This window comes from Typopeltis vanoorti, chromosome 2, assembly GCF_054136105.1.
Source record: "Typopeltis vanoorti isolate ZY-2024b chromosome 2, IOZ_Tvanoo_1.0, whole genome shotgun sequence".
Classification (NCBI taxonomy): domain Eukaryota; kingdom Metazoa; phylum Arthropoda; class Arachnida; order Uropygi; family Thelyphonidae; genus Typopeltis; species Typopeltis vanoorti.
This window is the reverse complement of record NC_143550.1, coordinates 147,459,857-147,486,019: the sequence shown is the minus strand read 5'-3', so window position 1 is coordinate 147,486,019 and position 26,163 is coordinate 147,459,857. Positions and strand designations below refer to the sequence as shown.

General features: G+C 35.9%; 1 protein-coding gene and 1 long non-coding RNA gene across 5 annotated transcripts in view; one reads left to right on the top strand and one right to left on the bottom strand.

The window, feature by feature from the left end:
• The window catches only part of LOC150109514 (uncharacterized), a 74,833-nt gene extending 52,954 nt beyond the window's left edge, over positions 1–21,879 (bottom strand). For all 3 annotated transcript variants that reach the window (XR_016550411.1, XR_016550412.1, XR_016550410.1), the window contains exons 1-2: positions 21,595–21,879; positions 5,670–5,838 (exon numbers count right to left, since the gene is read on the bottom strand). This is a non-coding gene — a long non-coding RNA (uncharacterized LOC150109514). The remainder of the gene's footprint in view (positions 1–5,669; positions 5,839–21,594) is intronic.
• The window catches only part of LOC150109513 (guanylate kinase), a 117,092-nt gene that overhangs the window by 2,129 nt on the left and 88,800 nt on the right, over positions 1–26,163 (top strand). The window lies entirely within an intron of this gene.

Below are 26,163 nucleotides of genomic sequence, written 5' to 3'. Positions count from 1 at the left end.
GAGGCTTCGTCTGTAAATGAGTTCAAGAAGAGGTATGATAGATATTGTTTTGATAGCTTGGGTCTCCTGCGATGAGTCTTCTGACTCCATGGAGATACCCATATAATAATAGTAATTTACAATAATAATTATTTACAAAAAAGTGAAAATATCAAAAATTATAGGGCTGTTAATTTATGATCAACAGTAATACAAAACATTTGTAAAAGATTATTTTTATGGTTATTTTGCCTGCTTTTGTTTTGTAAAAGAAATAAAGAGAAGGAGAATGCATCTGCTCAAGTATATGAAATAGGCAAAGTTTAGATATAATCACAACATCATTGATCAAATTAAAATTTTTTTAATTATTTAACTCTTAAAAATTAAAACAGGGAATATGGCCATGCCACCTCTGTCATTAAACTGCATAAAAAAAGTGCAAATTTTTCAAATATTTCCTACTTTTTTGGAAATAATTGGCCACAAATGGTCACATCATCTATATAGCTATGGTATACAGATGATGTGGCCATGCAGCTTGGATGTTCTTAACACTTAATGCATCTAAACAGCAAACATAGCAGGATCTATTTCACCTTAGGAGAAAGAGGGGGTGATATGATTGAAACTTACAAACTTCTGAAAGGGTCATACAGGATTTCAGTTGATGGAATGTTTTATTTTATGGAAGGTGGGGAAAGGACAAGAGAACATCCTTGGAAGTCGAGAATGAATGCTGCTAAGAAGGGGGGGGCTAGGTTTTTCTCTCATAGGGTGGTGCATGATTGGAATAGATTCCCATTGGATGTTGTGTGTGCAAGCAGTATGAATGAATTCAAGAATAAGTATGATATCTGGTGCATGTAGTATGTGGCCTCCCTTAATGAGTCCCTGACTCCCTTGAGGTCTCTTTTAATAATAATAATAATAATCCATACTGTTAGTCAAATTATAGAAAAGAAAAATGAATATAATAAATCTCTGTTTGGTCTTTGTGGACTTTAAAAAAAAATCTCTTTTTGAGTCCATTAAAATCTCAGTTATCCTAGAACTACTCTTAAAATTAAAACAGAGAATATAGTCATGCCACCTCTGTCATTAAACTGCATAAGAAAGTGAAAATTTTCCAAATATTTGCTACTGTTTGGTTATGCTATATAGATGATGTGGGCATGCAGCTTGGATGCTCTTAACACCTAATGCATCTAAACAACAAACATCTCAGGATTCAATTTACCTTTAGAAAAATAAAACAACAGTGTCCCATTCCTAGATGCCTTGATCACATGTCAAGCTGATGGATTGACATCCTCAGTTTACAGAAAACGCACATGTACAGATCAATACCACCAACAGCCCCCCCCCCCCCCTCCACCTGCAGCACTGGATCATAAAAACTTTGCACAACAAGACAACTTATTACTGATTACTTTGCTTTGATAACAGTGCCGTAACCACTGAACTTGATGACATTTATAACATCATCTTAGTAGGCTGCAGTCTCCACCAAATCAAAATCCTATTCAAATCTTAACTGCCCCCCCTCCTTGCACAAAAAAATAGAATATACCAAGTCTATCACCACCTATGAGGTGGCATCCAGGGCACATATGAAAATTTAGCCAAAATCTTAAAAAGAAAAAAATAAAACCTTATAACCACTTGTAGACTATAGCATCCCTTATCCATGTCCAAAAAGCTCAACCAGAGTCTCTAGGTATTGCTAGGTGTTCACCAGGTATCATGCAGTTGTAAGCTGTCTTAATATGACAAAACAGATAGCACAGCCAAAATCAGAATTTCTTAGCACAAGGACTACATCTGGTTCTTTCAGTACAGCCACTCAGGGCTTGTGGACCAAACTTTGGTCATCCACCATAAGATACACTGTGGTGAAAATAAGCTGCCTTACTCTATTGTAATAAATAAATAATAACATAAAAATTCACATTTGACATCCATAGACACCATATGGTCACTTCCGTACCTCACAGGATTTTGGGAGTGATGCCTTCTGCTAGAAGTGGTAGGATTGCAGATGTCCTTTCCACACAGAGTAAGTAAGACAATCACAAACACCAATGCCATGGCAGGATTTGAACCAGCAGCCTCTTGACTGGAGAGCAGATATGCTAACCACTCGGCCAAACAGGCTGGCTTACTCTATTGTAGCAAATACAAATAAAAGACTTTTCCTGGAATCTTCTGCAACATTAAGAAACTATCAAAAACTACAAATTTGGGTGCATGGAACTGTCTCAAATTTGGGAAGCACTCATCCTCAGTCTAGCCTACTAAGGGATAGTTATTTAGTAATTTAGGCTTATCCTTTGTTGTTGCTCTACTTCATAGTCACTTGTACATGCTGGCATACACATATTGGTTTGTACACTGTTCTCTGATGATGGCAATTCGACTTTTGCTGAAATATCGGAATGATTAATTAAATTGTTCTACTTAATATATATTATATGTTGTAATTTGTTTATAAAAATACCAGTCCAGTGAAATTGGGTTGAAGATAAACAAAATAAAAGTAATGATTGAATGAATACTGAGAGATAAATAAGTGAATACAGTGGACTCATATGCTTGTCCAGGACCAATCATAAAAATCAAAGATGGACAGATAGAAGGATACAACTTGGTTGGATTACTTTTGGGAGGATGAAAGATATCTTCAAAAGTGATAATTAGTTTGAAGAGGAAAATTTTCAACCTGTGTGTCTTATCTGTTTTTAATGGCTTCTGAAATAGTAATGATTATTGAATACACATTCACAAGAATAAATAATAATTTGTGATTGCAAATATTTAGCTCAATATTAACAGGCATCAGCATAATCATAATTAATATATTTGCAATAATAAAATTATTATTCTTTATTCTTGTGAATGTATGTCTAATGGTTGCATCTCACCTGTGATTACATATGGCACTGAAATTTAAGTAAAGATACTTCCAAATTGAAAGTTACCCAGAGAAGAATGGAAAGGAATAAGCTCATTGTGACACTTAAAAATGTATTTCCTCTCAAGAAAAACTTTTATTGGGATTATATTGATCAAGTGATCAATATAATCCCAATAAAAGTTTTTCCAGAACTTTTTGGTCAAGAAAATTAAATGTTTTTTAACATGTATTTCCTCTCATTTGATAAGACTGCAAACAGCTGTGCAGGACATTGTAGAATGCATTTAGGCATTCAAAATGGAGACAGGTGGGAGATACACCGCGAGATGGCTTAAATGATTAACAGAATGAAGACTTATAGATAGCAGTAGGGAAAACAAAGACCAAGGAAAAATGGCATGATGAAATTTTAGGACTGCTAGAATACAATGGATACAATGGAATATAAAAGCTAAAAAGAGAATGAAACGGAGAAAATTGGAGAAGATATGTACCCTCATGGGGTGTATAGAATATTATAATACACTGTTATCCAAAACCTAAGGGAGAACAGTATTTCTGAAGCTTACAACTGCAAATTCAGATGAATCAGCTTGTGACAGTTTGTTTAACTGATGATTTCAAGTAGAAAGTGAGTGTACATTCACATTCAAATTTTTGAATTGCACACAAAGGGATCATGGTAGCACTCGACAGGATAAAAAGCAACAAGGCTACTCTAAGTGAATTGTGTTTGAAGGATGTTCTTTTCGTGAAGGAATAAAGTTGCAAATTGAGATGTGTTATAATGTCTCAAGGTCATCTAGATGATTTCATGCAGAGAAGAATTATTGGAAAGCTTGAAGAATACTGCAGAATTTATTGATATTGCCAGAAAGTTTGGAATATCATGTAACATTGTATTCAAACCAATGGAATGTGTTCAGGATGTTCGCTAAGAGGTTGAACTTGCCCAACCATAGAGCACGAAGATAGATTTTTAGTTATAACAGTAAAATAATCGATGCACCACAGCAGGTGAGCTTGCAAGTCAGCTCTATTCAAGCACAAATATATGGATATCTCAACAAACTGTGGCAGGACGTCTCTCTGCGACAAGTAGGCTTATATGTCCTAAGGCCTGCAGTCTATGTCCCTCTATCCACAGCTCATTGTAGAGCATTTTCAGTCATGTTGTATTGATAAAAATTGGACAAGACATCAATGGGCTAATGTTCTCTTTAGATGAGAGTCATTTTAGTCTTTCTTCCAATTCTAGACACTTGTTCTAGTGTGAAAGTGGTACTGCTTACTATTGTAAATTCATAAAAGAAATAGATATGGCAGTGCATGGTGTGGGGGAGGCATTATGGTTAATGGACACACTGAGCTACAAGTGCTGGAAAAAGGGACTATGACTGAACAATATTGCAATGAAGCTCTTCAATGTCATGTTCGATTGTTCTGTGGTGCATAGGCGAAGAATTCATTTTTATGGATGACAATGCCATACTACATTGTACATGAGCAGTGGAGATATTTCTGGAGACCGATGATATTAATCGAATTGAGTGGCCAGCATGCTTCCTAGATCTCAACCCCATAGAACACATTTGGGATGCAATAGGGAGATACATTGCTGCTTGAAATTCCCCTCCAGGCAAACTGGCCCACTCCTCCTGAAGGAAGAATAGGCCAGTGGTGTTGCATTCATAAAAATTGGACAAGATACCAATGGGTTAATGAACTCTTTACAGATGAAAGTTGTTTTAATCTGTCTTCTGATTCTAGATGACTCTTGATCTGGCATGAAAGTAGTACTGTTTACAATCGTAAGAATGTTCTTGAAATTGACAGATACAGCAGTGCTAGGGTCATGCTGTGAGGAGGCACTGTGCTTAATGGATGCACTGAGCTAAAAGTGCTGGGAAAAAATGACTGACTGATAACAATATTGCAACAAAATTCTTCAGTGTCATATTCAATTGTTCTGTGATGCTGTAGGTGAATAATTCATATTTAAGGATGACAACACCAACTACATCGTACATGAGCAGTGGAGATACTGAGGATATGATTCAAATTGTGTCATTTAACAAGCTTTCAAAGTAATTAATATTAACATATGCATATTTTAGGCTCAACATAATATCATATTCATACATAATATGCATTAGGGTTTTACCTCACTGGCCTGCAATACTCTTCATTTCTTCAGTTACCTCTTTCACTACCATTCTGAAAACATGTGACAGTATGGAAATAGTATCTTTATGTTACTGTCTCCTGAATAAGTATAGAAACAGAAAAGGAGAGAGAGAGAGAGAGATAAAATGACCTTCATTGTTTACATTTCATCCAAATCTTGTACATTATATTTCAGGAGCAACATCTCTATTGAAATTATTCTTTATTTTTACTGTAGTACTTTGAGTCAAGCCAATTTTAGATATATGATTTTGTAGCACGTATGACACCACAACCACCAGTATTTGAGGGCCTGTAATGCCACAGGAGTATGAACGCTATGGATGCTGCAGTTATAGATTTATATCTGAAATTAATGAGACTCCAGGTATTGTAGATAAATGATTTTAGTAAATATGCATTAGCTTGTGGAATGTAACTTACAGCATCCCATTAATTGTCACATTTTTTAATGTTTTTTAATTTTGCTAACCACACTAATAACTACTTTTAGATTTTTATTAATTGCTGTGTATATTCAAAATGATTGAAAAAAAAAAAAAAGTTAAAAATAACTGCCGATATCAGATTGTTTAAATAAACTCACCATTTTCCCCAAATTAGTCATGTTGCCTGCCTGAACATATAATTTGTGAAATGACCACTGTTTTGGCTTTTCTTTATCTTGGACATCAAGCATTTTGGGAGGACATATTGAGAAAAATTTACTGTAGATTAGTTTTTGGTTTCTTTGTTACTTGCTGTGCAACCATTTGCTGAAAGAGAGAGAGAGATTTTACATTTCTTTTATTTCTAAAAATAACTTAACATTAATTTCATTTCTTAATTAATTCCAGACCCAGAAGTGATACCAAGGTTGAAGTAATGCAGAAGTCATATTTCCATATACAAGTAGTTAAAAGGTGTGACACCTTATTACTAAATAACTCTGGATTAGAGATGTTGAAAGCTTTTCCACTTGGTTATACCATAAATTAAAGATGCTAAGAAATTATATTCTTGGTTTAATCCTTCATACAAGTGTAAGCAAACAAAGTTTGTGCGTGAAATAATTTCACGACTAGACAACTCGTTTTTAGAGGCTAATGACTTCGCATCACTTGCCTTTAGTATCCCATATCACACTTGGATAAAGGATTAAACCATGAATATAATTTCTTGGCATCTTTAATTTATAGTACAACCAAGTGGAAAAACTTTCAACATCTATCTCTAATTCAAAGTATTTTAGTAATAAGGTGTTGAGACCTTTTAGCTACTTGTAGATGGAAATGACTTCTGCATTACTTCAACCTTGGTATCACTTCTAGGTCTGGCTCCTACTGATGAGACCTCAATGAAGGTCAAAACTGGTCTGGATAGTGACCCATAATGCATAGTATTATACATGTCTGTAAGGATATGTGCTTTGCATTATGGGATACTAAGGCATGTGATACGAAGTCATTAGCCTCTATGTACGAGTGTGAAGTTACTTCACATGCAAACTTTCTTCGCTTACACTTGGATAAAGGATTAAACCAAGAATATAATTTCTTGGCATCTTTAATTTATTATAAAAAATGTATTTGAAATATGCTTTGGGCAGTGTTAAGGATGCATAAATATGCATATTTATACTTTTTTTTTTCTTTTTGATCAGATCTTCCAGATAGGCATGTTCTTTCTTATATCTTTCAAGTATAAAGAAAATATAAATTTGAAAATGCACTGTTGCTTGCTATTTATGAGTTTGACTCTTTCCCAAATCTTGGCAGAGATAGGCAGTCATTCCGATTTTAAATTTGGGTGGTGGTGAAGTGCTTCAGAACTCTCCTTAAATAACTACTCAAACCTAAACCTGCACTGATGTAAATTGGACCATAGTATATTGTGATCAGTGTCCACTCCATGTCTGATTTTTAAGGTTTATGGTTTTTGTTATGAGATCAGTGTTCTTGTAGTCGTTTTTTCAACAGACCATCCTGTTTTCGCAAAGCATGAGTGGAGGCACTCGGACTAAACTTGGTAAACACCATAGGGGGAAGGGGGGCTGTTTATCTTTCATGGATGGTACTCAGGATATTTTATTTTTTCATTAATTTTTTAAATTTAATATAATGCTGTCATTCCTTTCATTATTTAATTAAATTTATTTTATTTCAAATCACTTAATTTTTAAATTTGGGTCTTAATTGTAATCTTATTTTATTCTAACCGTCCACTAGGTGACATTTCACCATGTGGCTCATCTCCGTGCTTTATGAATAGGATTAACATTGTTCTAGCTTCACCTCATGATTATTCTGACTCACCGATAACTAGTTAGTTTCTGGTCAAAATATTTTTAGTAATAAAGTTACTATATTCTTCTGAATATGTAAGTCTAATAACGATACATTTGAAAAGCAAATCAGGATAGTTTCAGACCTTAGTTTATGAAGTGAAATCCTAAGAAACATGGAATGATAATTTTGCTACATGATGAGCTGTCTCCAAATTAGTGATAATGGGAGATGCAGGCGTAATATATAAAATATCATGTTTGAATAGTATAATACCGATGTTGAGTAGCTACATGTTCTTATATACATTTAAAGGAATACTAACCACTCACACATGATATTACCATTAAAAAAAAACAAAAAAACTCGTTGCTATATATGATCACAGTAGTCCCCTCTTATCTGCGGGAGGGGGGTACATTCCATGACATCCCACAGATAGTACTGAACCCTATATACACTCTATTTTTTCCTATGCATACCTATGATAAAGTTTAATTTATAAATTAGACCCAGTAAGAGATTAACAACAATAACTAATAATAAAATAGAATAATTATAACAACATACAGGTAACCCTCGTATAATGCGGTACTTCTACAATGCGGTCTACAAATTGTAGCAACCCTTGTTCAACGCGGTACTTATATAACGCGGTCTACAAATTGTAGTCACCCTTTATCTTTTCATATATTTTTCACTGCGCAACTTAAAAATCAAATTTTATCTTTGTTAAATTTTTGTCTGCCCGTATTGCGCATGTAGTTATAAGTAGTGAATTTATATTAGGGAAAATACCCTTTAGCACGCATGTACGTCAATTGTTTACCGGGTAAAGTGTTAATTATTGTTAAAAGTTGTCTTCGTTTTCAGCCTGGATTAAAAATCATAAGTGTGCTGAGCACTTTATTTTCTGGTGAGTTACATACAATATATAATGCTTTTTTTATGTAAAAAAATTATTTTTATAGTAATGGCCACATAGAGGGCTTTTGCGATATGGTTGAAAACAAAATTAGTGAATTAATTGATGGGGAAATGAATTTAAAGTAGGAGGAACTAGTACAATTAATAGATGACGTCGAACCAAATGTGCGGGGAAAAGTTCTGCCGAAGATTCTGATTGTGATGAATCCGTTAAAAACTTCAATTTAAAGAAATTAGCAGAAGGATTGGACTTGGCAAGAAAGTTAGGAAGCTATTTTACGGATAATGATCCCTCAATGGAGCAGTTTGGAAAATTCATGAGAGAATTGGACGTTTGTTTAGCTCCATATTATGAACCTAATAAGAAATTGCAGCACAGTGGTAAGCAAGGTCTTATTACTGACTTCTTGATAACTAAACCAGTCGAAGTATTCGATGAGAATTATACAAATGACGTCCAAGAGATTTCAAGCGATGACGACGTCCGGCCACTCATAAATAAAGAACATCTACGAAATGTTTGTTTTGAAGACAGTGATGACGATTTAAAATATGCACTTTATTATGTACAATTTGTAATTTTATAAGTTTATACTATACAGTGGTGCCGTGGTTAATGACGGTAATCTGTTCTAGGATTACCGTCGTTATCCAAGGTGCGATTCCCCATAAGATTTAATTGAAAATCGATTAATTTGTTCCGGCTCCTCCCCACAACCATAGTACATATTAAAAATGCAGATAAAACTCATTTAAAATGTCATAAAAATATGATAAATATCATTTATTATACAGTATATGTATTTGCTACAAAAAAATTAACATTAAGAAAATGAATTGTTCATGAAAACTTTATCAATTATCAAATTATCAAAAAATTAAAAAAAAATTATCAATCTTCACCAGAAGGACAATTGGGCTCACTTCAGAGTTTTTGACAAATGGACCTGTAAAAAAACATGCCTAGGGTTGTTTGCTTCTGCCTCTTTTTTAAAATGTTTCTGAAAAACTGCATGGACTTTTCATTAAATAGATCTGCAGTTCTGGTAACCTCAGATTTGTTTGGATTCCATTTCATAGCAACATTTTGAACTTCCTCCCACTTTGCCAAAACATTTTTGATTTCATCAGTCGTAATTTGTTCTTTCTCTCCATCCTCATCTTCAGATGAAATTTCCATTTCCTTTTCTTCACATTGATGCTTGAAAAGTTCCTTTAGCTCATCAGTAGTCAGTTCTCGGTCATGCATCTCCAATAATTCTTCAACGTCTTCTTCTTTTACTTCCAAATTAAGATCATGAGCAGTTGTCACAATATCCTTTACCAATTTGTATCCTTCATCTGAAGTTTCTTCATTACCAAAGGAAGGACACAGTTTCTTCCATGCTGCTTTGAGACATTTCATTGTTACTTCTTGCCAAGCCTTTACAATTAGCCTAATTGCTATGACAATGTTGAATTCTTCCTTCCAAAATTTTCTTAGGGTTATGTTGGTAGCCTCACACATTTCAAAGCACCTGGTAAAAAGTGCCCTTGTGTAGAGTTTTTAAAATTTGCAATTTTAAAAATGATCCATAGGTGAATCAGAGATGTAGTCTTGGGAGGAAGAATCACCTTGATAAAATCTAATTCCTCTGGTAGCTCTTCTTGTATGCCCGTTGGATGGCCAGGTGCGTTATCCAAGGTTAAAATGGCTTTTAGAGGCAGATTGTTTTGCTCATGATAGGCTTCGACAATTGGTCCAAACACTTCGCGAATCCAGTATCTAAATTCTAATCTTGTGACCCAGGTGTTGCTGTTAGACTTCCACAAAACACCGAGATTGGATTTAGAGACATTTGACTTTTTGAATGCTCGGGGATTCTCTGAGTAGTAGATTAACATTGGTTTTACCTTGCAGTTTCCACTTGCATTTGCTGTTAAAAGCAGTGTTAACCTATCATTCATTGGTTTATGCCCAGGAAGTGTTTTTTCTTCTTTTGTGATAAATGTCCTGTTGGGCATTTTCTTCCAAAATAACCCAGTCTCATCACAATTGAAGACTTGTTGAGGTAGGTATTCTCCTTCTATAATTCTTGTAAAGCTATTGACAAATTTATCTGCTGCTGCTTTGACAGCACTAGCTACACTCCTTATCTGACCACACTATGAATTCCTGTTCTTTTTTTAAAGTTGTCAAACCAACCTCTGCTACCTTTTGAAATCATCATCATCTACCTCAGAACTTGATCCCAAAGTCTTCTTTTTCAAATCTTGATAAATCTGTTTAGCTTTCTGACAGCATTTTGAGATGTAGTATTGCCCGCCATTTCTCTTTCTTTGATCCAAATTAGTAATAGATTTTCCATATGCTCAAAAAGAAGCCCTTTGACATTCAACCTTGAAGTTCCCTTAGCTACCGTAAGTTCTTCTTTCTTAGCCAAAATGGTTAATATTGTAGAATGACTGGTTTCATATGAGCTAGCTGCATAACTTTCACACTTTCATGATGTTTTGCTATTATTTCTGTCTTCTGTTCAATAGAGAAAATTTTTCTGTTCCCCCCCCCCCCCCCCTCACTAGCTTTCTTTTTGGGACCCATTGTGTCACACGGTAAAAAAATTCACTCTATAAAAAAAAAAGATACGCAAAATACAGTATTATTACAATTTGTACAACACTAAGAGACAAGGGATACAGGACATATCGTCGCCTGAAAATAAAAGTTCAAAAAAAAAAAAAACTTTTTGAAATAAAAGATAACAGTTAAATTCGAAACCTGCAATTTTTGACTTAGTGCATTTTGCTTGTAAGGTGACGATATTAGATACAGCATTACCGTAACATACACTGATTAGCAGCTTATAGATACAGCGACTATTATACAGATGACATTTGATTTTGCCTTTTGATGGCAAACAAACAGTGACACGCACCTGCTGATTTATGTCTATATGAACCAACACATAAAAAATAAATGCTTAAATACTCATTTTCATCATAAAACGCATTTATAACCACAAATTTTAAAATAAAGAAAAGAAGCAATAAACGGAAAACATAAACAGCTGGCTATGATGGGTCAAACATATCTGAGCTTCACAGCTATGCCGCTTGGCTGTTCTCTATTCGACAATGTCTTTCCGTGTGTGGCTGAGTGCGATCGGAAAATTCCGGTTTTTTAGATAGGATAGAGGTTCACATAATCGAGAGTCGTTAACCAAGAGATTTTTTTCTTACAGCCACTCGTCGTTAACCAAGTACGTTGTTATCTGAGGCTGTTGTTAACCAAGGCCACTGTATATTTGTTTCATAGTTTGTTTTCTTATCTTAGATGAATTACAAGAATTAAATAAAAATTTTTTTTGTCGAGTATGTCATTGTTGTTTATATAATTAAAAAAAAAAAAGATTTCGGAACGTAAATCTACTTTTTCTATGTAATCTGAGTCTCGTATAATGCGATTTATATAACACGCCATTTCTATGGAACCTAATATTCCCGTTATACGAGTGTTACCTGTACTGTAATAAAGTTATCTGAATGTGAATAGAATCTTAGCAACCTCAGCACACATTTTATTTTATTATTATTTTTTTTTAGGCTTCTCTTTGGCATATCCAAATTGCCAGCATCACTACTCTTGCACTTTAGGACCATTATTAAGTATATTAAGGGTTACTTGAACAAAAGCACTGCGATATCGTGGCAGTCGATCTGAGAACTACTCAGAACGGTATGCAATTCCTGATTTCTGAAAGGCTGCAAGGTGCGTGTAGCTTTTCCACCTTTGCAACAAGTTGCCCTGGTGTTGGACTACCTCTGAGATCAGCCGAATTGTCTATTACTAAAAGAAAGAGCTATACGGCTTCATTTCAGCAATGTAAAATTACATAGGCAAAGTGGATATTAGATCCAACATTATTTCAAAGCCGCATGTTTATAGAAACTATGAAAGTTTCGTTAGTTGACCCGAGAGCTTTCAAGAATACAATCATCGGCATCCTCGAGTTGCATACCTACTTGATTTAAATAGCTAAGGCAACTCAGGGATGCTGAGGATTGTATTCTCTTAAGCTCTCCGGTCAACTTACGAAACTTTTATAGTTTCTGCAAACATTCGGCTTTGAAATAATGTTAAATGTAATATCCACTTTTGCCAATGTAATTATAAATTTGTTTATTTCTGGAATTTTCCATTTAATATTTTTGGATCAGAGTTGACTGCAGATAGTGAATCCACAGATAAGGGTGATGGTAATTCATTAAGAAGAAAAACCTGGACAAATAATCCATTTTGTCCAGGTATGACATCAAAAACATTATGATAAGGGCCTCATTTATTAATTTTAGACTGGAAAGACTGCTTTAAACATGGAATTTGTTTTCTGGAAATGATAATTCTTCAGTACAGGGATACATTTGAACAAGATATCATAAAGAGTTACAAAAAATACATCATATATATATATATATATATATATATATATATATATATATAAAAATTAAACACAAAAAAGTCTCCTGGCCCTGATGGCATTCCTCCAATTGTCCTGAAGGTCTGTGTGCCAGAACTGATTCCTATCCTATATATAACTCTCTTACTCCACTGGTATATATCCCAAAGCCTGGCAACTGGCCTATATTCAACCCGTTCCTAAAAAGGGTGACAAATCACTGCCATCTAACTACTGGCCTATCTCACTCGCTTCAGTCCTATCCAAAGTGATGGAGAAAACCATCAACTCTCAGCTCCTATTCTACCTTGAAGGTACCCAGCTATTAAGCGACCACCAGTATGGATTCCATCGATGCCAATCAACAGGAGATCTGCTCTCATCCATCACCCATTGCTGGACAAATGCCATGGAGAAATTTGACGAATCCCAAGTGGTTGCACTTGATATCTTTAAAGCCTTTGACTGAGTCGGGCACAAAGGCTTACTAAGCAAACTCCCATCATTTGGACTGTCCCAGGACTTCTGCAGATGGATTACAGCTTCCCGTCTGGGTGCACACTATGTGTGATGCTAGACGGCTTCCTATCCTCTCACCATCCAACTAATGCTGGGGTCCCACAATGTTCAGTTCTCTCACAGACCCTCTTCCTTCTGTATATCAATGACCTACTTCAGTTGACCTGATCAACCTTAGATTACCGTTCTTGCATTTGTGATGCTGCACCCAAGAGTTCTTAAAGCTGGAAGTATGGGGTTATATTCATTTGGGAAAACAGTATGGGGAAGGTTGGAAGTTTTTTCCCACTTGGGTAGACTATAATAAATTTAGTTTAATACTTTATCTAAGTGTAAGCAAACAAAGTTTGTGCCTGAAGTATTTTCAGCACTGAGGCAACTCGTGGTAAAGGTGGACCAAGCTCTCATCACTCCTTGACTTAGTATCTCCCTTAATGCAAAGCACATCTCCTTGCAGACATGTATAATGCTGTATTAAGGGAAGGGCCACTACCCAGACCGGTTTCGACCTTTATTGAGGTCTCGTCAGTGGGTGCCATACCCAGAGGTGGTGATACCAAGGTGGAAGCAATGGAGAAGTCATATTTACCTATAAGAGTTGCCAAAAGGTGTCTCAGCTTATTATTAAATTACTCTGGATTTAGAGAAAGATGTTGGAAGTTCTTTCCCACTTGGTTAGACTATAATAAATTTAGTTTAATCCTTTATCCAAGTGTAAGCAAACAAAGTTTGCGCCTGAAGTATCTTCAGGACTGAGGCAACTTGTGGTAAAGGTGGACCAAGCTTTCATCGCTCATAATGGCCCTTCACTTAATGCATAGTATTATACGTCCACAAGGAGATGTGCTTTGCATTATGGGAGATACTAAGATGCGTGATGAGAGCTTGGTCCACCTCTACCACGAGTTGCCTCAGTCCTAAAGATACTTCAGGCGCAAAGTTTGTTTGCTTACACTTGGATTAAAGTATTAAACTAAATTTATTATAGTCTTAACCAAGTGGAAAAAACTTCCAACATCTTTCTCTAAATCCAGAGTAATTAAATAAAAAAAAAAGTGGTACACCTTTTGGCAACTCTTATATAGGTAAATATGACATCTCCATTGCTTCCACCTTGGTATCACCACCTCTGGGTATGGCTCCCACTAACGAGACCTCAATAAAGGTCGAAAACAGTCTGGGTAGTGGCCCTTCCCTTAATGCATAGCATTATACATGTCTGCAAGGATGGGAGATACTAAGATTAGGAGTGATGAGAGTTTGGTCCACTTTTACCACGAGTTGCCTCAGTCCTGAAGATACTTCTGGCGCAAACTTTGTTTGCTTACACTTGGATAAAAGATTAAACTAAATTTATTACAGGGAAGGTTGTTCCAAAGAACAGTAATAGAATGAAGGAAGATGATGAGAAGTTCGTTTAGCATGTTTGTTGCTCTACTAGACCATGGCTGTTCTAGTTCTTACATGATTAGAGTAAGTAGGGGAATGGTATTGGCCAGTTCATTGGAGCAATAAACTGGCCGATAACATAATACAGAAACATAGCACCTATGAGAAAATGACCAGAGGAAGTCTTTGAGAGAGGAGTTACTTGTTAGGCAGATTTACCTCTTCTTAGAAAGGTTTTGGGTCCCATCCCAAATGTGAGTACAATATTTTAAGAATGGTCAGATTTAGGGTTGAGCAGGAGAGGAATAGTATTTGGAGAAGAAAAGTTTATATATACCCAAAAGAGTGTGCTTTGCATTATGAGATACTAAGGCGATTAATGTGAAGTCATTAGCCTTTATATAGAAGTAGCCTTTTCTTTTCCATTCTATTTAAGCAACTATACTCTCTTAGGTTAGTTCTGCTTACCCATTCCTGAATGCCAACAGTATTCTGTTGGTCAGATTTAGGGTTGCAAGAGAGGAATAATATTTGGAACAGAAAAGTTTATTCTCAGGAAAAGCTGGACATTAAAGTCAGCTCAAGGACTTAGCTGATTTTCATGTTTTGATTTGAGCCATTGAATGTATACTGCATTTTTATCATAGACTGCAAAGGATGTTTTTTTTTTTTTTTTTTAGAAAAATAGAATGGGAAATGAAGGTCCTCATTCCAGTAAGGGTTATTTCAGTTATATATTTTGGAGATTTATTGTTCCTCTGACCATGGAAAAAGAGACAGAAATTTCAGAGGTCATCTTGCTTGATATCATTGTAGTGCTGTAGGGGTACTAGGCTGAGATTGGCTCGGAGGAGATCAGTCTGTAGAAAAGAAAACAGATGAAATTATGGTCAAAGTTGCCAAGAGAAGAGCAGACATCTACACTGTATTTGGAAGGAGAGCTGATTAAGAAAAGGTCCAGAGTGTTGGAAGAATGATAAGGATTATCATTCTTCCAACTCTCTGATAAGGACTATTTGTGTTATATCACAACTGACAGCAAATGATTCAACTTCCATTCTAGCATAATCTGTGCAGCATGGTTGTTTGAATTAGGAGAATGGTAAAGGTAGGAAATTAAAACTGTAAACTGAGGCAAGGAAATCTTGAGCCAGAGCAGATTGAAAAGTGGGGATTCCAGGTACCTTTGGCAAGGAATGTCTTCTAATGCAACACTTTTGTTTTTTTTTTCTGAAGGCATCAAGCAAGATGTAATTTGGATAGCATAGCAGAAGTAAACTGTAACATTTGTTTGGTGATCTTTCTTGGTGGATTGCTGCAGGAAATTTAAAAAGCAGGCAGAAGTGAGGCACTTGTGCATATAACTCCTATGCAGAAAGTGCCAAACTCAAGTGTGCTTGACAGTGTTCCTGCTTGCTGGTCTATTAGAACTCCCTCCAGTCATGACTTGGCAGACTAAGCAGTGGCAAAATCATTTGCCAGCTGATTGGGAAGTCTCTAGACTTCACTATTATTAAGGAATGAAATAGCTGTTTTATTGCACTCAATTGGTCCATTTTTGCTAAGAAATGAACAAAGAAAGAAATCATACCCACAAAATGTTGTTTCATAGTCATATAAGAATATGATTATGAAACATCAATTATCTCAACTTATTAATGGACCATTCTGATATACAGGAAAAGATTACAGTTCAAATAATTTTTGTTTAATGAAAATGGAATAATGTATAATAGAAAAAAATAAAAAAATCAATCAGGTTTACACCAAGGAAAGTAGTTTGACAACAAAAACTACTTCCCTGTTATTTTATCCACTCCATCACATAGACGTTAAGGCTCACTTTGTAACTGTCTCTTATAATTATTTATATACTAAGTCAGTACCACTGGTAACAAACCAGAATGGGATAGTTAATATAAACCGTCAGGATAGCGGTGGGCCTAAGGGACTTTTGCACTTTATGTACAGTAATGCCAGGAACATTCGGAACAAGGGGGGAGAAATTTTTTTGCATTGGTTAGTTCATCCTGGCCAAAGGTTATTGATATTAGTGAGACATGGCTGATAGAAGATATGGTTAGTGGGATAGAATGTGAAGGATATAGTGTTTTTAGGAGGACAAAGAGGAAAGAATGAGGGGGAGGAGTATTATTGATGATAGCCAATGAACTGCAACTGAAGAGAGAAGTTCAACTGCAAGAGAGTGAAAATAGCACATTTGAGGCCATCTGGTGTGAGATAGAGGCCAGCAGAACAGAAATATACAGTTGGATGCTGCTATAGACCAGGGGATAGAAAAGATAATGGAGATAGTATGCATCAGAAAATATGCTCAATGATTGGAGGGTGGGTAATTATGATGGGAGATTTCAACTATGTGAATATAGATTGGAAGGAGCAGAGGACACGTGGGAGGAAGGAAATTGAATTTATGTAGTTACTAAGGAATAATTATCTGAGACAGCATGTGATGGAATATACTAGGGGTTTGAGAGTGCTTGATCTAGTAATTGCATCAGAGAATTTGTATATAACCAGTATTGACCACATTGTCACCAATTGCTTAGTGATCATGTGGTTTTGACCTAGGAGGTGGCTAAATGCATGGAATTTTCAGTTAGGAGGGGGTATATGTCGAATTACAAAACCGGTAAGTAAGACAAGCTTAGGAGATTGCTTGGATCAGTACTATGTCATGTGAAACTGCAAAGCCTGGATGCAGATAGTGCATGGGAAGTGGTCAAGGAGTGTTTGAGAGAAGGAATGGCAGACTATATACCTAGAGTCAGGACAGTAAATCAAGTGGGAGTTAAATGGATGAATATCATTATTAAGCTGGAGCTGCAAGAAAAGTGGACAAATTGTGGAGGAAATTCTGATCTGCACATCGATAAAGTGCAGGCCAGAAGGGTAACTAGTGTGGTAAGAAAGGAAAAAGCAGAGTATGAAAGGAATGTGATAAGAAAGGAAATTAATGGTGCAGGCTAAAGATAATCCCAAACAGTTTGACTGATATGCTACAAGTAAAAGGAAGAATGTTTATGGCACAGTGGTTTTAATGAATGCTGATATTAGCAAGGCAACTGAATCAGTCAAAATAGTAGAATTACTGAATTACTAAGTGAACAGTTTACAAGAATATATCATCTAGGTGGAGATATTGCAGTAACGAAAGAGGCAAAGGCTTATATATGGGAACTGAGGTAAATCAAATGGAGGCACATAGCATATTACAGAATCTTAATGTGAATACAGTCATGAGATTAGATGCTATGCCAGCTCGAGTTTTACATGAAGGTGCTAGGAAATTGTCAATGCCATTGACTACATTGTTTAATCTAAGTCTCAGCTCTGGGTTAGTCCCAAGGGATTGGAAAGAGGGGAAAATAGTTCCAATTGCATAAAGGAGACTCCATTGCCGACTGATTAGCTTATCAGTAATATGCTGATCAGTTTCCATCAGCATATTACTGATCGCTTCATATGGGAATGGATAGATGGAAATTGGATATCGTGTGGCAACATGGTTTTGTGAAGGTAGGTCATGCCTTAGTAATTTGCTCACGTTTTTTAATACAGTGACAGCTGAGTTGGATAAAGGTGTAATGGGTTTACAGTGATACTACTGAACTTTGCAAAGCCTTTGACAGGATTCGCATGGAATTCTAATCAATAAACTCCGGCACATGGGGTTGGTGAGGTGGATGAGAGTGTGGTTGATGGAGAGAGATATCAGAGAGTAGTTTATTCAGGAGTAGGGTCAAGAAGAAGGCCTCTGACTAGTGACATGCCATAAGGTCTGTTCTTGGGCTGCTACTGTTCAATTTGTACATTAATGATACAGGGAAGGATCTGAGAGGAACTGTTCAGTTGTTTGCTGATGATCAAAGTTGGTTACTGCAATAATTAATACAAGTGATGTTAAAATTTTGCAGGATGATTTGGATAGTCTAGGCAAAGGAGAATGGATATTAATTTAATGTGGCATTTTAGGATGAAAAAATTACCATCCGTCTACCACGATGGATGGAACTGTACTCCAGGAAATTGATGAAGCCAGAGATTTGGGAGTGTTAGTGGATAGGAAGCAAAAGTGGCTAAAGCAGCTGATCAGATTACTTGGTTACTGAAGTATACTTTGACAAGCAGGTTATTATTCCTCTTTATTGAGGTTTGATAGAGTTTCTTGGATTCAAAGGCAATTGACCAAGTGGTAGCAAGTCTATGGAATTAATCTACGAGAACAGGTTGAACATATGTGGGTTACAGAAACTGGTTGACAGGAGGAAAAGAGGTGATATGATTGAGACGTACGAATTACTGGAGTTTTTACAAGATTAATTCAGAGGATTAATTTAGAACTAGATTTTTTTTTGCTTGGAGAGTGGCGAATGAGTGGAATAGGTTGCCAGAGTCTGTTGTGGGTGCCATGACTGTGAATGAGTTTAAAGCAAAGTATGATAGACACTGAACAAATGTTGGATGTTGCTTGACATGTTTAGGGCCTCCCTCAATGAGTTGAAGGACTCCATGGAGTCCTTATAATAATGCATTAGTATTATATAATTGCTTATATGCAATACTATTCTAATTATTAGAGTTCATTTGCCAATATTATCATTGTTTTCGCGATAACCGTCATATGACAAAGCTGCATTATTTAAAGGCCGAGAGTGCTGGTACTTTTATAAATCGCGTCAAACATTATTAGTGCAGTTATGTAATGTCAATTCCTTAGTATATAACGAGTAGAAAGGCTTGTGTTGGCAGTACATGCTAGTTATTTAACCGTATTAATTCACAACACAAAATGATAAAAAAATAATTAATATTAACTTATTAGCATAACTCAGCATCTTCAGAGCACAAGAAAGTTTGTGACAGTGCACCAAACAAACGTTGAGTATAACAGTGGGACTCGTTAAAAAAAATGTAATGGACAACCTCTCTGACTTATGACTTCTGTGTAGCACTTTGGGTTTCTTCCACTTAATCCAGTGTGAAGGCGTATCCAAGACATCAGCTAGACCCGACTCGCCATAATCATAACGAACAACAGTTCTTCCTGTGTGTCCATAGTAAACCAGGTCACAAGAACAGGGCACTTCGTAATACTCCTGGATGTGATAAAGAAGAGAGTTTTTCCTTAAGTGAACGAATGAGAGTTGTCAATTTGACATGGTTTTCATTAGTATTTAAATTCTGTGTATTTTTGCAAATGGTCCTTTTGAAATAAAAATTAGACCTGCACATACTTTTCCAAGGATTCATTTAAATAATAATAAAATCAATCCAATCAGAGTTTGGAATAAGTTGGGTATAGGCAAACAACTTAGAGGTCTTTATGCATTTGCGAAACGCACCATAAATCGAAATTTAAAATATTGACAGATTGTATTAATTTCGTCCGAATGAATTTTAATGAAGGTATAGGTGGCATCTAATCTAAGATTATCTAAACAATGGGAGGAAAGCACCTCTGACAAGGAAAAAAGAAGAGCCAGATCTACGTCGATTGATGCAGTTAGAAGTGCCTTCGAATACCGAAATATGTCGTTTAGAATTATGGCCGAAACAACTTAGACCTCGCGACAGTATATTATGTCTGTAATAAATATATGCATAATTGCGAGTGTGTTCTTCTGGCCGGAATCTTACAGTTTTAGTCCTCGCAAATAACAGACTAATTTGGAGGGGCAATGTTGATAGGAAGCAAGTAACGATGTAAACGTAATAATCATGTAGTACTAGTATCTATACATTCCTTGAAGATACATGAAAATTCATCAACAGATTCCTCATAATGTTCGATTTCATCGCAATATTATAATACATTTCGGTTAAGGGGGGAAAAAAAAAACTCGAATGCCTGTTTGCGTATTTTCGAAGTGCAATTGCGTGGTAGTTCACTGAAGTTATTTGTGGAATAAGTTATTAGCTGCGCATTTCGACTGATAAGAGGGTTAAACGTTTGGATAATTGTACTCGAATTTGCTGTATGAAAGTTGGTGATACATAAAATATCTATGCATAGTGTCAGTGAGAAATGTTAGATATCCGTCGCTTTGTGTGCAGTACCATCGTGTTCAGATTTTTTATAAACGCCTCAGGCCCTTTACATAGTTGAAATGACTTGATTACAGTTTGTACACCTTTTTCTTTCTTAAGGCAAATCTTGCGTTAAAAAAAAGCAGCAAAGTTCCCTTCGAAAAATACACAAAACCTCCGATACTTTTATTATTGGAAAAACACTAAAAATTAAATTGGCTGATAGTTCAAATGGTTCTGGATTTCATTGTCTGGGAGATTAAAATAATTATGCTCAACGGTTCAGCATCATTGTTTGAGGCCATTTTCCCTATGTATGTATACTGTATTCATTTCAAGAAAGCTGGTGCTTCATCTCAGTAGTAAGCGCACACACTAGACTGGCATAACTGACTACTGGAATCTGATCATCCTGTTCTTCCATCAGAATTTGTAGCGAGCCCAATATAGCATAGATCTCAGCATCGTGTATTTTTGCTTAATGACATTTAAAGGCATTTGCTGATAGTACTTTAGTATGTATCTGGAAGAATAGCGTCAGTGATGTATTGTCTCATTTTTGAACGCGATTGATAACTTTAGAACTGTTTGCAAAATTATTCAGTTGTGCAGTGTTTTTGAGACTGTGTATGTGAGAGAGAGAGAAATTTGATATTTTTTTTTCTCCCCTACATTTTGAACAGATGTTATACGATCGTTGGCCATCATAATCGATTTCCTTGATTCGGTTCTTATTCTGTAAGCGACTGCATTCCTTACCTAGATTTGATTTAGCATCAAACTGGTAATTCAATTTTTAAAGTCAGAAAACACAAATATTAAACGAAGTTCCACGTACTAATCTCTATAAATATGCAAATGACTGCAAAGAATGTAAGGATCAGTACTAAACATTTTAATTAAGTCGTATTAACCCGTAATTTACCTTGAGAAGTTGTGCAGAACAAAGTATTCAAGCTTTGAGTCACATTTTGCGCTGTCATCCAATTTCTTGCCTTTGTTTGGTTCATTGAAGAAAGACATCTCCGTCGTATTTTCTTAACGGCATTCTGATAGGGCGTCTAATATTCCCTGTTTGGTGTTACTTTTTTATTGTTCAAAAGTAGTGTCACAATCAGAAAACAAATTTTCTTTTGTCCCTTTCTGATCACTTTTTAAGGGTAGCTTCACAGTCGACGCTATAGTAAAGTATGCGCTAGGAATGTAAAACTTAAACACAACAGATGAGAAGATGCACGTGTTGGGGACATGGTTTCCACGTGGTCGTGGGAAAGTGCGATACCATTCATGTGTATACACACATATATGCGTGTCAACGTTGTGAAATATGGATATATTTATAAACAAGACCAAAAACAACTTGGCAGTTTTCCTGTGTGTGAAGAATGTTTGTATGTTATGATCGCTTATCAGATCTAGTCAGGAAGGTACAAAGTAGCACCGAAGGTCACCGACCGTTAAAAATATATTTTGATAGATGGAATTATTTGTGTGAACTATTGAGGTTCCTAGGGAATCGAGGTTAGTCACGTGAAAAGTGAAATATGAAACTAATATAATCCTAATGCATTTTAATTAATGCTTTTTGCCTTCTGGATTACACACTTGTATGACACACCATGATTTAACTGTTTTATTTCTTTATTTTTTATACCTGAACTCGATTTTTAGATACCTGTCCCAAGCTTATATTCTGAATGTGAATTGATACTTTTAATTAATTAGCCAATACATTAAAACATATCCACCTTTGTGGGTATTTCTCTATGCATTATCTGTCAGTCAGCTATCATCTAGTTTTCCGTCCTTATTTGTGCTCCAGTTTATACAATAAGCTGCCATACAGTGTTCCATCAAATGCTTGGCAAAGTAATGAATACATTTTTCTCATGCATTTTAATTCATAATTTATTATAAAATGTAAACGAATTATTAAGACAAGGCCTAACCTTAACAAAGTTGTGCTCTTTCCTATAAAATTTATCGTACTCATATCTACGTATCTTTGAATTCAGGTCTAATCATCTCTAAGACATTAATTGTCGACTCCAGAAATTGGCTTATAATTCTTTTGTATCTAGATTGGCACAATTATATTCATTCACAAATGAAATGAATATAATTGAATTATAGAAGGGAAGATTTCAATCTCAGCACATAACAGTGCTGAGATTGAAATTAAACAACCATGTTATAAACAATGGATGATGTTAAATAGTAAGTGATTGTACACTGCTTGGAAAGAAGTCAACGGACACCATAGTATGAGGAACAAACAGCTGGCGTTCACCTTCATAAGATGTAGGACCTTCTTTCGCTGCGATGGCTGCAGCTATCAAGGCATACTTTCCACAAGCGTACGATAGCGATCATTAAGAATTTTGGACCTTTCTTCCTGTAGGCATGTAATGAGGTCCTGGACTATTGTAGAGTGGAAGTCCCTTGAATTCGCGTGACGCTTCAGTTCATCCCACAGATGTTCAGTAGGGTTGAGATCAGGGCTCTGTGGAAGCCAGTCCAGTGTGGTGACGTTCATGTCCACAAACCACGCAGTTAGAGCAGCAACCTTATGACATGGTGAAAGAGACAATGATCAGTTACGCAAAAAACGGCACAAAGTAGGAAGCATTACATTGTCTAGAATGTTCAGTACATCTAGGAGTTCAATGTTCATGGCACCACAGGTTCGAGGCCAAACCAGGACCACACCATCACAATGCCGCGTCCGAATTTCATAGTTGGGGTTACGCGCTCTGGTAAAGAAACGTTCATTTGTCACCGCCATATCTACATCCGACTATCTGCTCGTCAGAGGGTGTAGCGTGATTCGTCGCTCCATAACACAAATTTCCAAGATTCCACGTCCCACTCTACACACACACACACACTCTTTGCACCACTAAGACGACGCTGTATTATGGTTCGGGTAATATGGGGCTTGCATTTTGCGGTCCTACCATGGAAACCCATGTTGTGAGCCTCGATTCTTAATGTTTTTGTGCAGATTTGTGTTCCAGCTGATTGCCGGAACTCCCCATTAAACGTGTCGGCTGACGAATGGTGGTTTTTACATATTATGCAAAAAACTCCTCACCGTTTCCTCAGCACATAAAAATTATGCGCGTGTTAAGCCAAATCACGATTTGTGGTCATGGCAAACATATCGTGAACGTCATCATGCTTACGGATGTTAATGTCCGTAAGCATGATGGCGTGCATTTTAGTTGGAAACGTTTCATTTAATTAAAGATTGAGTTAGCATGATCTCTCAACTCGAGGTGCAGAGGTTTACGAGGTTATTTTGATACTTATTGTTGCGAATCAATATTTTTTACTCGTGATTCAAATCAAAATGTGTGCACGATGACATATCAGATGCACCCCCCCCCACACACACACAAAGAATTTATTATGAATTAAGTCTGTTGCTACTGACCCCTTTTTGTAAACATGGAGCATTGTATATTTCAACCATAGATTTTTTTTTTTTTTAATTTCACATTTTCTTCTATTTATGCTGTATTTGGCGAAAATAAAATTAATAGATCTTGATAATAGTTGATTATTGGATGTCACCACGCAAATTTTGAACGCGATATATTGCAATAACAGAATGGGTGCATTTTTAATACACTTTCTTTACGGGAGAAAATTGGGACTTGGTCGATATTTGTTGAAAAATTAATTGGATCTCAGAGAATGAAATTGTACATAACCTTCTCGCATCCATCCTTCTGCTCACTTTTAGTAAATGTGAAGGAAACAGCATAAATAATGCCCAAACATCCTTAGATATTTAGATTTCTTTTGTGTATATAATGCATATTATACATAAATTTATATATGCATTGTATGTGAGAAAATCGAGTCACTTTTTTTATTGCGTTTAATTTCCAATAGTATGTAGCGTGATTCCTTGAGCGATCTTTTTTTTTTTTACTACTCACACGATTATTACTATATGTTAATTATTACGTATAGTAATTAACACGAAATAAAGAATTCCCTGCCCTTAGAGTACTGCTTTCTGTGGAAGCAAAGTTCTTTTATTCATTCTAATTTGATTTTAGCCTTTTCCCACCTCCTCAGAGCAGAATATCACGCAGTCAGTCTTGTAACTTGTTTTTTTATGTTTTATGGAATCGAGAACTGCCACAATCTCGTTTCTTCCAGATGAAAAGAAACATAGATTAAATTAGTCCATAGTATTATAATTACACGTGGTTATGGTTAAGTTCGACATTTTTCATGAAATGACGTAGCAATAGAATGCGGTTAGATTTTATGGTTTGGAATAATTTTCTTTCTTCAACGTTATTAGAGTTCCCTCCTGCGATGACTCATTGGAGGTGTCACGTAATAATAATAGTAATAATTAACACAGTGACTTTCGCATGTATATATAGAAAGACCATTGCATTAATCGGATGTGTACATATAAGATTTTAGATTATTACGTATAATCTGTACATATAAGATTTTAGATTATTCCATGCGATCGTGTATATTTTCTATACAGTATATTTCGCATTTTTAGAGGGATGTTTGAATTTCTAGATGTGAAAATCCAATCAGCCTGATCTTATGGGAAAGCGCATAAGACTGAGGGCTCTTTTAAAGGGATAGACAGTTAAAGAATTCACTGTATTAAAATTATAGTGCCCACTTCCGGCCGAAACTGTTAGTACTGAAGTTTTCAAGCCTATTTTTGAATTTGTTGTTACTGTTCAGGTTATGATTTGATCTTTGCCATACATTCCAAATATCACGTATGCACCGAAGAAAAGTTCTTCAAACTGTTACGTGAAAAATAAAATTTTCATTTCGTACCATAGTAGCTATAAATGTGTGGACGGTGAGAAATATGATAAACTCTCGGTCTTTAACTTGACCTTTACATGCACTACATACGTTAGTTTAAGCACGTGCACACAGTACTATAACGAAGCACATCCGCAGTCACGTGGATTCAAGGCTACTACAGCACGTGAACACTGCGTGTCCAATTTTCTTCGCAGCCCAATCAATCTACGAAAAATGCTTTTCGATGTGCTGCTTATCGATTTTCGTTTATATCGAGAAGTGTTGCATTTCATTTCTTTCTACATTTGGAAAGATTATAAACATTCCAAATGATGCTTCCAATTATGTTTCTTTACAGAACAGCGTTTTTCACTTGATTATATAAAAAAAGGTGTTGCATGCTGCAGCAGAAACTCACCCTATTTCTAGCAACTGGCGAACTCATTAGTACGTGGAAAATTAACGAAAACTTGTGGATCAACTAATAAATGTTTACGAAATGAGGGGGGGTTGAGCAAAACTTCATTTTTTTTTTTTCCGGCTTAGTCCTGTCTGACCACAGATCGGAGACCCTAGTCTGGCAACTTGCCAAGAAGAGTCAGTTCGTGTTGAAGGGGAAAAATAAATACGCTGATGTACGAATTGGTCACCAGCATGCAGAATCACGTGCTTTATATAAAATTTTCCAACT